Below are 14,361 nucleotides of genomic sequence, written 5' to 3'. Positions count from 1 at the left end.
GAGGAAAGGAATATATGGAAGAGCCACATCCACATCAAACCAGTCAGAAGACTGATGAAATAGTAATAATAGAGGAAAGTGCCTTATAGTAGACCCCTCTCCTAAAGTGGACCCCCTAGTCTCCTGGCACTGCAGACTCGGGAACTCTAGCTGCACCAAGTGTAAACACTAGCTTACGCCCTACCCTTCTGTAGTGGAGTGCACCAGTCACCCACTTCACTCATTGTTCGTCTGTCGGCCATTACGTATTCTGACACTGGTTGAAGTTTCCGCATCGTGCTACATTTTTCATTATTTTCCAAGATACAGGAAGGTAAGCGTTTCGACCTGTATATATTATTAAATGGTAAGATTCAAGGTCTTTATTTATCACTAAACCGGTTCATTTAGACATTAGGTTAAAAAATTGATGCCGTAAAGAAAATGTAGGCTGTAGTTGCCAAAACTGGACCCATTATACTTTCATGTTTGAAGTCTACCTGTATTTGTGCACACTCTTTTTTTCTTGGAATTGTGTTACAGATTCCAAGAGGATAATGGGAAGATTGTCCAAAGAAATTGGAGTCCCTCTAAAATGACTAAAGCTACTGACGCAGTTTGGAAAAAGAAGATAGGTTGGAAGAAGGCCAGAAAAGTCTTTAATGTTCCGAAAACAACACTCATGAGGTTGTCCAACATAAAGTACGGCACACCTGTGGAACCGGCAAAAGCCACAAGAGGTAGACCTACAGCTTTGGCTAAAAAAACTAGAGGATAAACTTGTTCACTATTGTCTTGCTATGGAAGCATCTTTCATCAGGCTTACTCATAACGATTTGCGAATAATGACCGTGCAACTGGCAGAGCGAAATGACATTGAACATCCTTTCAAAGACGAAATTGCTGGGAAAAAGTGGGTTAAGCTTTTTCTTAAGCGCCACAAAGATAAACTGTCAGAGAGGAAGGCTACTGGAACATCCTATGTTAGGGCTTGTGGATTTAGCAAGGAAAACACAGAGAAATTCCAAAACCTTCTGGAAAATCTTTATGGCAGGTTTAAATTCATTCGTGACAGAATTTACAACGTTGATGAGTGTGGCATTACTGTGGTACAGTCAAACGTAGCCAAAGTAATTGGCCTTAAAGGCAAAAAGCAGATAGCCACCTTAACATCTGGAGAACGTGGAGCTCTTACAACAATCGTTGCTTGCATGAGTGCTAGTGGATCATTCGCGTCTCCTTTAGTGATTTTTCCGAGGAAAAATATGAGTGGACGGTTGAAAAAAGGTGCTCCAGCAGGTACAATCTTTGCAGCGTACCCTTCAGATTGGATTCAAATCAACTTATTTACTCAGTGGTTTCAACACTGTATTGAATTCGCTAAACCTGCAGAGAAAAACCTGTGCTGTTGCTCTTAGATGGCCATTTTAGCCACACACACAATATTGATGTGATCGACTAGACAAATTCAAATCATGTCACCATTGTCTCATTGCCACCTCACTGCTCACACAAACGGCAACCTTTGGACAAAACTTTCATGGGTTATCTCAAAGTTTACTACAGCGAGGAAATTAGGCAGTGGTTAAGGCACAATGAACATGCTGCCAGTGCCTATGATGTAACAGAAATCTTTGGGAAAGCCTATATTAGATGCCAAACAGTCCAAATAGCAATTAATGGATTTAAGGCAACAGGAATACACCCGTTCAACAAAACCTGTTCTCAGACGCTGAATATATTGAAGAAGCCAGTAAAAAACGAGATTCATCTTCCTATGAAGCTGATTCAAGCAAACAATGAGCAGGAAATCAGGGGTTTACAGAGGACAGAGAAGGTGTGATGACATAAATCAACCGTCAACTTCGAAAAGCCTGGGTGTTCCTCTACCATCAGTTACACTTGAAGATCCTCAGGGCACCACACCTTCTGCGACAAGTCCACTCGACATCACTCCCATTCCAAAAATTAAAAAGAGCACCTTGAATAGGGGACGAAAAGCCTGCAGTTCCACAGTCATCACAATTACACCTTATAAAGCGCAGTGGGTGGAAGCCCATATAGCTAAAGAGGCCAAGGAAGCTGGACAGCAGGCACGGAGACATGCATAAGGACTGAAAAGCAAATCCAGTTGGGGGTGTGGTTCAGCATCAAAACCCTTGAGGAAAGGGAAGAAACTCCTGAAGAAACGTTTAAACTTCGAGAAGGAAACTAGCACTGAAGATAAAACAGCGTGTCCATTGGAACATCTGAACCGGAGTTTCTCCCAGGAGTTACCCCATCAAATGATGATGATGGCCGCACGGGATTAACCGAGCGATCTAGGGCGCTGCAGTCAAGGACTGTGCGGCTGGTCCCGGCGGAGGTTCGAGTCCTCCCTCGGGCATGGATGTGTGTGTTTGTCCTTAGGATAATTTAGGTTAAGTAGTGTGTAAGCTTAGGGACTGATGACCTTAGCAGGTAAGTCCCAGAAGATTTTACACACATTTGAACATTTTTGATGATGATGCATGACAGGAAATTTTCTGAAGACTCTAAAGGGGAACTTTGGGTTATGTGCTCGTGTTGGGCCCATGTAGATTGTTCTGGGGCTGAAAAGGACGTGTACATTTGGGACTTTTGTCGCTGAACTATCTCATTTTGTCATCTACATTTTAAAGTTTAGTTGTTGAATGTATTTTGTAACTTTTAAAATTAAATCCTGAAATGGTTATGTAAAACTTATACTTTGAATCTAGTTTATGTTCTCATTGATATAATGCACTTTTCTAATTGTGGTTACTGTTTATTCGTTTTTTTTTTTTTTTTTTTTTTTTTTTTTTTTTTACAAGGAGTCCGCTTTTGGCAGCTAGTCTTACAATTCACAAAGTGCAAGGATCTCAATTTTATTTTTTTTAAATACCAATTTTTAATTATATTTTCTGAATATAGATTGTAAAAGGTACACAACATTACAAAGAATATAATAAACGCTTTTGAAAGATAGTTTTCTATAATGTAATATCATTTAAAAGCTAAAAACAAAATGGGGCTCTGCTTTTGGGCACTTTTCTCTAATAAAAACAATAATAATAATCACCATAAACTGGAGTATATGTGCGAATTAGTACGAGCTACTATCCAGATACATTAGTCGAAAGCGGCACTCAGTGGAACTAAATGGATCATGAAGGCGTCAGATACGACATGCAATGACTGTGTTTGTACGTCAATATTCCTCATAGCAGCAAATAGAGCCTCTCGAATTTTAAGTTATCCTGTCATATTCGATGATATTACGATGTTGTAGCCAAATATTCAACTTTCATCACATCTGTATGTAGGTTTTACAGTACAATATGTATCTTGTCGAGTCTGCGATCCTGATACATTATCTGATCTCAAATGATGGAACATTTGTTTTGGTTAGCTAATCATGTGCTTCAATCCATTCACATACCCCCTTTCTGGCCCTGCTTAGCCATGGACTGTGTGAACACGCTTCCCTGTGTATGTTACTATTGAAACTAAAGAAAAGACACATCCAGCTGCCATGGGATCAACACAGACGGTAGTGTACTCATAGGTAGAAAAATGGAAATGAGCGTGTGGCATTTTCGGCCGGGAGGCACCAATTTGGGGACGTCTTAAATCTTTCCACTCCACATTGGGTGACTTGCACGCCGATGAGGATGAAATGATGATGAGGGCAACACAACACCCAGTCCCTGAGCGCAGAAAATCTCCGAAGCGGGTGGGAATCAAACCCGGGCCCGCTTGCATGTGGACACTCATAGGTAAGATGTACCATGAACAGCCAAAGAAACTGGTACACCTAGCTAATGTCGTGTAGGGCCTACGCGAGAACGCAAAAGTGTCGCAGCACAGCGTGGCATGAACTCGACTAATGTCTGAAGTAGTTCTGGAGGGAACTGACACCATGAATCCTGCAGAGCTGTCCATAAATCCATAAGAGTACGAGGGGGTACAGATGTGTTCTGAACAGTGCGTTGCAAGGCATCCCAGATATTTTATGCCTGACGAGTTTGGTGGCGGAAGTGTTTAAACTCAGAAGAGTGTTTCTGGAGCCACTCTGTAGCAATTTTGGACCTGTGAGGTGTCTATCAGGAGTCCCATATCACTCCAACTGCACACACCCTATACCATTACATAGCCTCCACCAACTTGAGAAGTCCGCTGCTGACATGCAGGTTCCATGGATTTATGAGGTTGTCTCCATAGCCGTACATGTCCATCCACTCGATACAATTTGATAGGAGACTCGGCCGAGCAAGCAACATGTTTCCACTTATCAACAGTCCAATGTCGGTGTCGACGGGCCCAGACGAGGTCAAAGCTTTTTGCGTGCACTCATCAAGGCTACATGAGTGGGCCTTCGGCTCCGAAAGTCAATATTGATGATGTTTCGTTGAATGGTTCGCATGCTGCCACTTGTTGATGTCCCAGCATCGAAACCTGGAGCAATTTTCGGAAGGGTTGCACTTCTGTGACGTTCATCGATTCTCGTCAGTCGTTGTAGGTCCCGTTCTTGCAGGATCGTTTTCTGGCCGAACGAAGTCGGAGATTTGATGTTTTGTCACATTTCAGATATTCACGATACAACCGTGAAATGGTCGTGCGGAAAAATCCACATTTCATCGCTACCTCGGAGATGCTGTGTTCCATAGCTCGTGTGTCGACTATAACATCACGTTCAAATTCAATTAAATCTTGATAAACTGCCGTTATAGCAACAGTAACCGATCTAACAACTGCTCCAGACTTTTGTTGTCTTATATAGGCGTTGTGGACCGCAGCGACGTGTTCTGCCTGTTTATATATTTCTATATTTGAATTACCATGCCTGTATCAGTTTCTTTGATGTTTCAGTGTATATTCGGAATGAGCAAAGAGATCCTGAGGAAAAAGACTGCAGGAAGGAATGCAACACTTGTCGGACAATAAGGTAACTGAAGACCGAGTAGTCTTCGATTAAAGATGGAGACAATCCCAGGATTCACGTTATTTGATTTAGGGTGGTGAATGCACAAATATGTATAGACGGAGGTTAAATCGAAACCCGATCCCGTAGAAGGCGCAATCCGGGTCGTAGCTACAGTACCATCCCTCTCGTTGTAATTTTACAGGTACTGGGCAAAGACATAGATAAGAAACTATGATATTTCGTGTTAGTAAACTGCAGGAGCATCCAAGGAAAATCACAGAATTAGTATCGCTTACTGAAGATTATAATGCACAGATAGTTTTCGGAACAGAAAGCTAGTTGAAACTAGCCGTCAATGACAACAAAGTCCTAAGTTCAGATTGGAGAGCTAACGCAAGGATAGGTTATTCGCTAATGATGGCAGCGTGTTTATTATAGTAAAAAATTCGGTAAAATCTAGCGATGTTATCATGAATTCCGGATGTGAATTAATCGGGGTGAAATTGAATATCAAAGAACGGTAAAAAATGGTGATCGGATGCTTTTAGGGACCACCTGGTTCAGGATCTATAGTTGTAGAGCGCTTCAGACAGACACTGCAGGATAGCATTGCTAATTTTCCTCATCATGCTGTTGTAATAGGGGTGACTTCAACTTGCCAGATATAGATTGGGAGTGTTATGCCATCAAAACTGGTGCCAGAGACAGGGAATCGTGCGGGATTGTCTTGTCTGAAAATTATCTTTAGCAGATTGCTAGAGAACTAACTAGTGAGGCTAACGTTTTAGACCTCCCTGTAAACAACAGACCTTAACTTATCGAATCAGTTAACGTAGAGGAAGGTATCAGTGATCATAAGGCTGTGACAGTATCTATGACGACGGGCCCTACAAGGAATGTTAAGAAAGGTAGGAAGATATATTTGCTCAGTAAGGGTGACAGGATACAAATTTCAGAATATTTCAGCAGTCAGCATTAAGTATTCGGTGTTGTGGTCGAAGATGTTGAGAACAAATGGAAAAAAAATTCAAAGGCATCGTCCAATATGCCATAGATAAATATGTTCCGGGTAACGTTTTAAGGGATAGGAAAGATCCATCACGTTTTAATAGCCGTGTCAGAAAAGCGCTACGTAAACAAAGAGAATGTCATCTCACATTCAACAGAAGTAAAAACCTAGCTGACAGACAAAAACTGAACGAAGCGTAAATGAGCGTAAGAAGAGCAATGAGAGAAGCGTTCAATGATTTGGAAGTAAGACCTTGTCAAATGACCTGAGTAAAAACGCAAAGAGATTTTGGTCTTGTGTGAAACCAGTAAGTGGATCAAAATCATGTATTCATTCTCTGAGTGAGCATACCGGCACTGAAACGGAAGATAACAGAGAGAAGGCAGAAATACTGAAGTCAGTGTTCGCGAAGTTGTTTCACCACGGAAGATCGTAGCACTGTCCCACCTTTCATTCGTCGTACGAGCGTCGAAGTGTCAAATTTTGAGATTGCGGAATTGAAAAGCAGCTACAGTCGCTTAGTAGTGGAAAGGTGTAAGGACCAGATGACAACTGTAAGATTCCATAAAGATTATGCGAAAAAACTTGCTTTCTTTCTAGCAGTAATTTCTCGTAGATCGTTTGAGCAACGAAAGGTACCTAACGACTGGTAACAGGTGCAGGTCATTCCCGTTTTCAAGAAAGGCCTTAAGACAGATCCACAGAATTATAGATGTATTTCGTTGACGTCAATCTGTTGTAGAATTATGGAACGTTTTCTCCTAATGAATTATGACGTTTTGGGAAAATGAACATCTCCTCTATAAAAATCAACAAGTATTCCGCAAACAGAGATCCTGTGAAACTCAGGTCGCTCTGTTGCTCCATGATATGTACAGCGCAGTGGGCAAAGGCGCTCAGGTTGATGCCGTTTTCATTGGTTTCAATAAGGCATTTGACATCGTCCCGGATTGCCATTTATGGGAAACAAGAACGAGCTTACGTAGTACCGAAGCAGGGTGTGATTGGATTCAAGACTTTCTTGCAGGTAGAACTCAACACGAAGCTCTTAACGAAACTAAAGCGACAGATGTAAATTTAATATCCAGAGTACCACCAGGAGGTGTGAGAAGTGTGATAGGACCGTTGATGTTTGAAGTACATATAAATTATCCAGTAGAAAGCGTCGGATGATCTTTAAGTCTATTCGCAGATGATGCAGTTGTCTATACCAAAGTAGCAATGCCAGAAGATAATAAGAATTTGCAGAACGACCTGCAGAGAATTGATGACTGGTGCAGACTCTGGCAGTTGACCCTGAACGTAAATAAATGTAACATATTGCGCATACATAGGAAAAGAAATCCACTACTGTACAGCTACACTATTGTTGACAAACAGCTGGAGACAGCGTCTGCCGTAAAATATCTAGGAGTAAATATCCAGAGCGACCTTAAGTGGGATGACCATATAAAACAGATAGTGGTAAAAGCAGAAAACAGACACAGATTCATAGCCAGAATCTTAAGGAAATGTAACTCATCTACGAAATAAGTCGCATATAAGACTTTTGTTCACCAGATTCTTGAGTATTGTTCATCTATCTGGGACCCCTATGAGGTAGGGCTGATAGAAAAGAGAGAGAAGATCCAACGAAGAGCCGCGCGTTTCGTCACGTGATCGTTTAACTGGCGAGAGAGCGTTACGGAGATGCTAAACAAACTCCACTGGCAGACGTTACAGAAGAGGCGTTGTATATCACGGAGAGAATTACTACTGAAATTTCGGGACAGCACTTTTCAGGAGTAGTCGGACAAGATTTTACTTCTCCCCACATGTATCTTGTGTATTGATCAGGAAGAGAAAATTCTAGAAATTATAGCCAATACTAAGGCTTAGCGACAATCGTTCTTCTCACGCACTATTCGCGAGATGAACAGGGTTGGAGGCATCAGACAGTGGTACCGAAAGTTGCTCTCCGCCACACAGCATTAGGTGGCTTGCGGAGTACGATGTAGATGTAAATATTTACCTGTTGCGATAGCAATTAAATAAGAAATTAAGGTACTTGCGAGGTAGGCCAATGAGTGAAATTAGAAAGTAAATTTCGTAAACGTTCAGTGGTCAAGATTGGACATCGATATATACTGCGTCTTATGCCTACAGTTTAAAATATGAAATTAGGAGCAAATTTTTATTTTTAGCTGCTTCATATGAAATTTTTCAGAATTGTATCCATAGCAGTCACATATATAAATGATTATAATTAATGGGGTCGTCTGCTTCTACAAAAAGAAAGATACGCCAATCTTAAATACTGAAAACAGTTAAAGCGATTTCAAAGTTATTGTAAAGTATTTATTTGTGTTTGAAAGTTATTGTAAAGTATGTACTTGAGAGCAGGTATGAAAGGTAGGATACGATATGACGACGAAGGTAATTTGCGTCCGGCAGTCATATTCTAGCATAATTAAAAAAAGAAAGCCAGAAGTCTCTACTAGTGTCACAAAGAACGCCGTAGCGAGAAACATCTACTCTGAGACGAAGTTATAGCCTATATATGAAGCAGGCATACAGCAACACATGCACTACTGTAAAAAGTTTGAAACTGTGGGAGAATTTAGTGTCCAAAATTCTATAATTTCTAAAAGTAATGGTGTAATTTAAAAGCGTTCAGCAAAAGGTTCCTTGGTTAGTAAACAAGACGGATTTTTAGGGTAGCGCGCAGAATGGAGACTCGCACTTTTGTGACCACAGACGCTCTTGGCAAGCTCTTACCTGGGGGATTAATTGCTGAAATTCCGGAGGGAGCGCCAGCCCCTCGGTCAGGTGAATTTTCTAACGGCGAAGTCACGACATACGAGTTTAATTTAATGGTACACCGCTGAAGCTCTTCGGTAGGAGCGCTGTGATGGCCCGCAATAAGCCACTTTGTAAAGCCCTTCATGTAACTAGCAATGTAGTATCATAAATCTGAAAGGTAATATTTATGTGAAAACACTGCTTATCGAGCGAAGTGCATAAAATAGCTTGTAAATGTTGCCCGTTTAATCTTCGCGTGGGCACACTACTTCCTTGCTGTGATGAAATTCGTGATAGAGCCGAAGAATTTGAAACAAATGAGGACCTATCTGCTATGAGTAATATGTCAGAGATGTGCGTAAAGTGAGTTGTTTCCTCCTAACTCAGAAATATCTCGTAAATACTGAGATTCCAATGTGAAAACCTCCAGTACAGAGTCTACAGACTTGTGCTCGCGGTGAAGGATGATTGCACTACGTAAATTTTGTTTTTGTCCGTGGAGTGTAGATGTTATTTTCTCCTTATGTGAAAAACTGCTCACCATAGACTTTGCACTTGCAACATGACAGTCAAATTATGAGAGCTACGTATTTCAGATCAGCAAAGAGGATACGTTACATTTCATTTTGCATGATATGATTTAAAACACTACATACATTTTAAGTTTGAGCTGACGAATGTAAGAACATGAGAATTGGAAGTTGGTAACTTTCCGAGGTTTCTTACGATTGTGTTGTAAACTAATCAACTCACGCATGTAGTCTCCAATCTTGCTTTATCTGCACTGTCCTTGACACAGATGATAAAATTACCCTCTAGAAGTTTGCCTTATTTTTCCGAGTAAGCTCTCATGTTCTTTTAGAATTTGTCCAGATAAGGGTCAAGATAAAGGACATTGAAGGACATCGAGTATTACGCCGAAGTTGTTACCATCGCCGTGACCATTGACACACAGTTTTCTCTCCTAAGATTGCTCAGGAAGTCCTGAACTACAGCTATAAAGCAATTCCAAGCAAGTTCACTTTCGCAGTGGGTATCTTTGAAAATTCTTTGCATTGCTCGTTCTTTATCCGTGGTACCATAAAAACTCCAGCTTTGATTTCCTTAGACATTTTCCAATCAGTACATATCGTGTGGTATTTAGACGGTTAATTCCATCCAACAGGTCTTGTATTTCTTCGTCACTTTCATTTAAGAATTATATCGCTGACAAAATTTCACCTTTAACTTTAATCCCACTTCATAACTTTACTTTTAGACTGCATCCCTGTTTTACACCATATACAGTCCGAGTACTTCGTTCTTGGTCAACCATCCTTACTGCTCCGTCTTGGATCTTGTGCATGTTGTTTGTGGCCAATGTTTCCCTAAAGCTTACACCTATTTTCCTCCGATTTCGGATGTCTTGCACCTTTTTAAGTTGTTGAAGACTTTTTCTAGGTCGACAAATCCTGTAAACATACCTTGATTTTTCTCCAATCTTGATTCCATTATCAAACATAACATCATCAGAACTGCATCTCCGGGGGTTTTTCCTGAAGCCAAAGTGATCGTCAACTGAAACTTCCTGGCAGATTAACACTGTGTGCCGGACCGATACTTGAACTCGGGACTTTTGCCTTTGGCGAGCAAGTGCTCTACCATCTGAGCTACCCAAGCACGACTCACGAACCGTCCTCACAGCTTCAATTCTGCCAGTACGTCGTCTCTTACCTTCAAAACTTCACAGAAGCTCTTCTACGAACCTTGCGGAACTAGCACTCCTGGAAAAAGGATATTGCGGCGACATGGCTTAACCACAGTCTAGGGGATGTTTGCAGAATGATAATTTCACTCTGAAGCGGAGTGTGCGCTGATATGAAACTTCCTGGCAGATTAAAATTGTGTGCCAGACAGACTCGAACTCGGGACCTTTGTCTTTCTCGATCACTTTGGCTTCAGGAAAAACCCGGGACCTTTGTCTTTCTCGATCACTTTGGCTTCAGGAAAAACGCCCGGAGATGCAGTTCTGATGATGTTATGTTTGATAATGGAATCAAGACTGAAGAAAAATTATTGCACACTCCGCTGCAGAGTGAGAATTCTCATTCTGATCGTCACCTAACAGATCCTCAAATTAACACGTGTGGTTAGTAGTTCAACAGTTATGTTTGTTATACTATTAGAGGTAAGAGGTTGAAAACAAATAATAACATACCTATAGCACAACCACGGACGTTGCTGAGGTGGGGTGACATCCTTGCCTCTACAACACAGATACCCGTATGTCATGTGTAATCACATCGGAGGGGTCTCTGACGCTAGACAAACATGTGATTCCTGAAAAAAAATTAAGCAACCAGTGTGTATGAATGACTGATCTAGCTTTGCAACTTTTAGCCAACGCGCTTTTACTGTCTTGGTATTACGAACGGCTGAAAGCAATGAGAAACCAAAGACGGTATACTTCACGGGGACACGTAGGCCTACTGTACGGCTTAATGACGATGGAATATTCCTCGATATGCTATTACAGGGATAAAACAGTTCACTGTTTGGATCTCCGGATGGAGAATACTCAAGAGTATGTTGTCATCAGGGAAAACAAAACAAGCATTATAACGCTCGAAACGTGGAATGTTGGATAGCTTATTCGTGTAGGTAAGTTAGAAGATTGGACTTACATAAAATAGTATTACTGAAGAGCTCTAATAGGAAGGAAGTACTTCTGGTCAGGTCAAGGTAACCAACGCAAAATCAGATAGGGTTGATGCAAGAGTAGGTGTAATAATGAAGAAGAAAATAGGAAATCAGATAAGCTACTACGATCAGCATAGTGAACGTATTATGAAAGCCAAGACAGAAATATAGGATTCGTCAATTGGTAACAGAAGGAAATGTGTACACGGAAGTGAGGGGGGAAGAAGGGTGTGGGAGACTGTAAAAGGAATTAAAATTGTAGAGGGATACCCAGGCTTCTTTGCTACAGTAAGAAAGATCAAATGGATGTAGATTTCAGTAGCTAAGCAGTGAAGAAAAGGCTTGCTCACAAACAGTAGGACGCAGAGCTACGTCAAACCAATCTTCAAACTGAACAACAGCAACAACATGACTCAATTTTAATGTGGTTTATTATTGTTCGCTGGAGCCATAAATAGTCTGGGCACTCGGTAACGGTTACTTAAAATTGTAGTGAGAGGAAAACCAAAATTGCTTGATATATTTTGTATGATAGTTTGTAGGTCATGGGTTATAATTTCTACATGTATCACGTTAGCTATGACAACACAATCATAGTGTGACTTTATGGAGAGGAGAAATTTCTGGAACATCTTGACTCATTCGTACTTTGCATATGATCTGTGATGTCTCAAAGTTAGCTATGGATTCTCTTTCTTGAACAGCTAGGTTATACTCCTCGTCCAGTCCATCAGATCAAGTTTATCTGGAAATCGATCATAATATCTTTGAATAAGACGTAGCCGACTTCCTTGGCCGCCCTGGTGCAATACTTGCCTACAGTCCTTTCACAATAACGCCTTCATGATTTAAATCTCTATTCCAACACGCTCCCCTTCTAAAAATTACAAAAATCGTTCAAATGTCTCTGAACACTATGGTACTTAACATCTGAGGTCATCAGTCCCCTAGAACAGAGCACTACTTAAGCCTAACGAACCAAAGGACATCACACACATCCATGGCCGAGGCAGGATTCTAACCTGCGACCGTAGTGGTCGCGCGGTTCAAGAATGAAGGGCCTAGAACCGCTCGGCCACACCGGCGGGCCACTCGCTAATGAAACGAGTCACTTTACAGTTCACAGACTTGTGGTATGCAATTTAAAAACTGAGAACAAAATGTCTTTACATATGCATAAACAAAATATGTGAGATGTTATAAAATTTAAATAATAACACATTACAGCGAAAGGCTATAAACTGCAGGAAGAGAATTACAGTCTTCAGTTACATTGATGTGACCCCAATGAAAAGCCAACTTTTGCAACACGCTCTGTTGCAACACGTGCAGGAAGAGAGTCATTCAGGTTCTGGAAAATACTTACACGCATGTGGAGCCATGCAGACTCTAGTGCGTTGACAGCTGGCCTTGGTTTCTCGGTTGAGCATCCATGACGCGAAGAGCCCGACCGAGGAAAAAAAAGGACTGCTTGAATGAATGGACATGGTCCCCATGGATAGACGTTAGTACACTGTACCTCCCAGTATGACGAGATGACCCAGGTAAACTCCCCAGACGATAACGCTCCATCTTCCGGCCCAGATCCCTCCGACGATGGTTGCACGGTATTTGCCTTCACGCCGTATGCACCAACGGCCATCTGCCATCTGACAAGGCCACCCGCCGCCATTCAATGGACGCCCAGATGCGGCATTGGCATGCAAATTCCAGACTTCGTCGCCGATGAACGGCAGTCAGCAGGAGTTCATGAACCAAAAACCAATAATACGGACATATCTTACTCTCCACAAAAATGTGACTTTATGACCTATGTTAACTTTCTAGGTAACAGGCTGCAATATGTAGAACAAATAAATAAATTACAAATAACAGTTATGAGGCGTTACTCCACCACCTGTGCACACACACTGGACTCACATGACTTCCGCTGTGTTGGTCGCGATATCACGAGGGTTCGCTGAAAAGTAACGAATGCGAATATTTTTACACGAAACCTCTGAAGGGCTTCTAAACAAAACAACGACATTAACACTCTAAGTCTTCACTCTTCATGTCTACATTTATTTCTGAACATAGTCACCCAGGCAACGAACATTTCTGTCAATAAGTAAGCAGTTTGTGGTTACCGTCATTGTTTGATGTTTGAATTTGGTAATGGTACGACGACGTCACCTCCGATTGCACCGTTTCGCCACTATCAAAGCAAAATCCTCGAATGTGTTCTTTATGTTGCGGAAACAGGTGAAGATCTGACGAGATCAACACGTGGGTGTAGTGGGGATGATCCATGACAGTGAACCCAAAGCGAAGGATTGCTGCAGATGTCGCAGTTCTTGTCGTGTTCAAGCAAAGGGCTTGTGGACGAACTCAATACGTGGATTACAGAACGCTGTTTCTCACGCTCCGTCGTTGCAGGGTTTACACTGCCATTTACAATCTACAATTCGGAGTCCTTTGCGGGCAGGAGTCTTTAAATATGTTAACATTAAGAATAAAGGAGTAAAATGTTAAAAAGTTTGTATCATTTAAAAATATTTAAGACTTGACACACAAACAGTTCGAAGCCGTTGCTTTTCAGCACGCTAGCATAGATCTCTCCGGGCTGTAACTTAAATTCATCTGCTTCATTAGGCCGTTCACAGTAACTTTTGTATCATTTGCTTTTGAGTATTTTCTTGTGATCAACTCGACACCTATATATTTCTCGCAACTCAAGCTTTATTAGACGTTCACGACGAAGATAAAAGCCGATAACCGTACTATTAAACACTGGAGCCCTTAAGTGAGGTTCGTGCCATTGTATAGACGCATATTTTCAATAAATTGAGCATGCAGTGCAACTGCCTAATTCTGGTATCTGTCTGTCGAAACAACAAAATTTGATATTTAATTAAAAGCCAAAAAGAAACCTGAATAAGTTCGAGAAAGAACATAGCGAGGAAATAAATTGTGTATCACGTTAACAAGTTAATTGGTGTTTTTAATG

Source organism: Schistocerca gregaria, chromosome 6 (genome assembly GCF_023897955.1).
Source record: "Schistocerca gregaria isolate iqSchGreg1 chromosome 6, iqSchGreg1.2, whole genome shotgun sequence".
NCBI lineage: Eukaryota > Metazoa > Arthropoda > Insecta > Orthoptera > Acrididae > Schistocerca > Schistocerca gregaria.
This window is presented reverse-complemented; position numbering follows the sequence as displayed.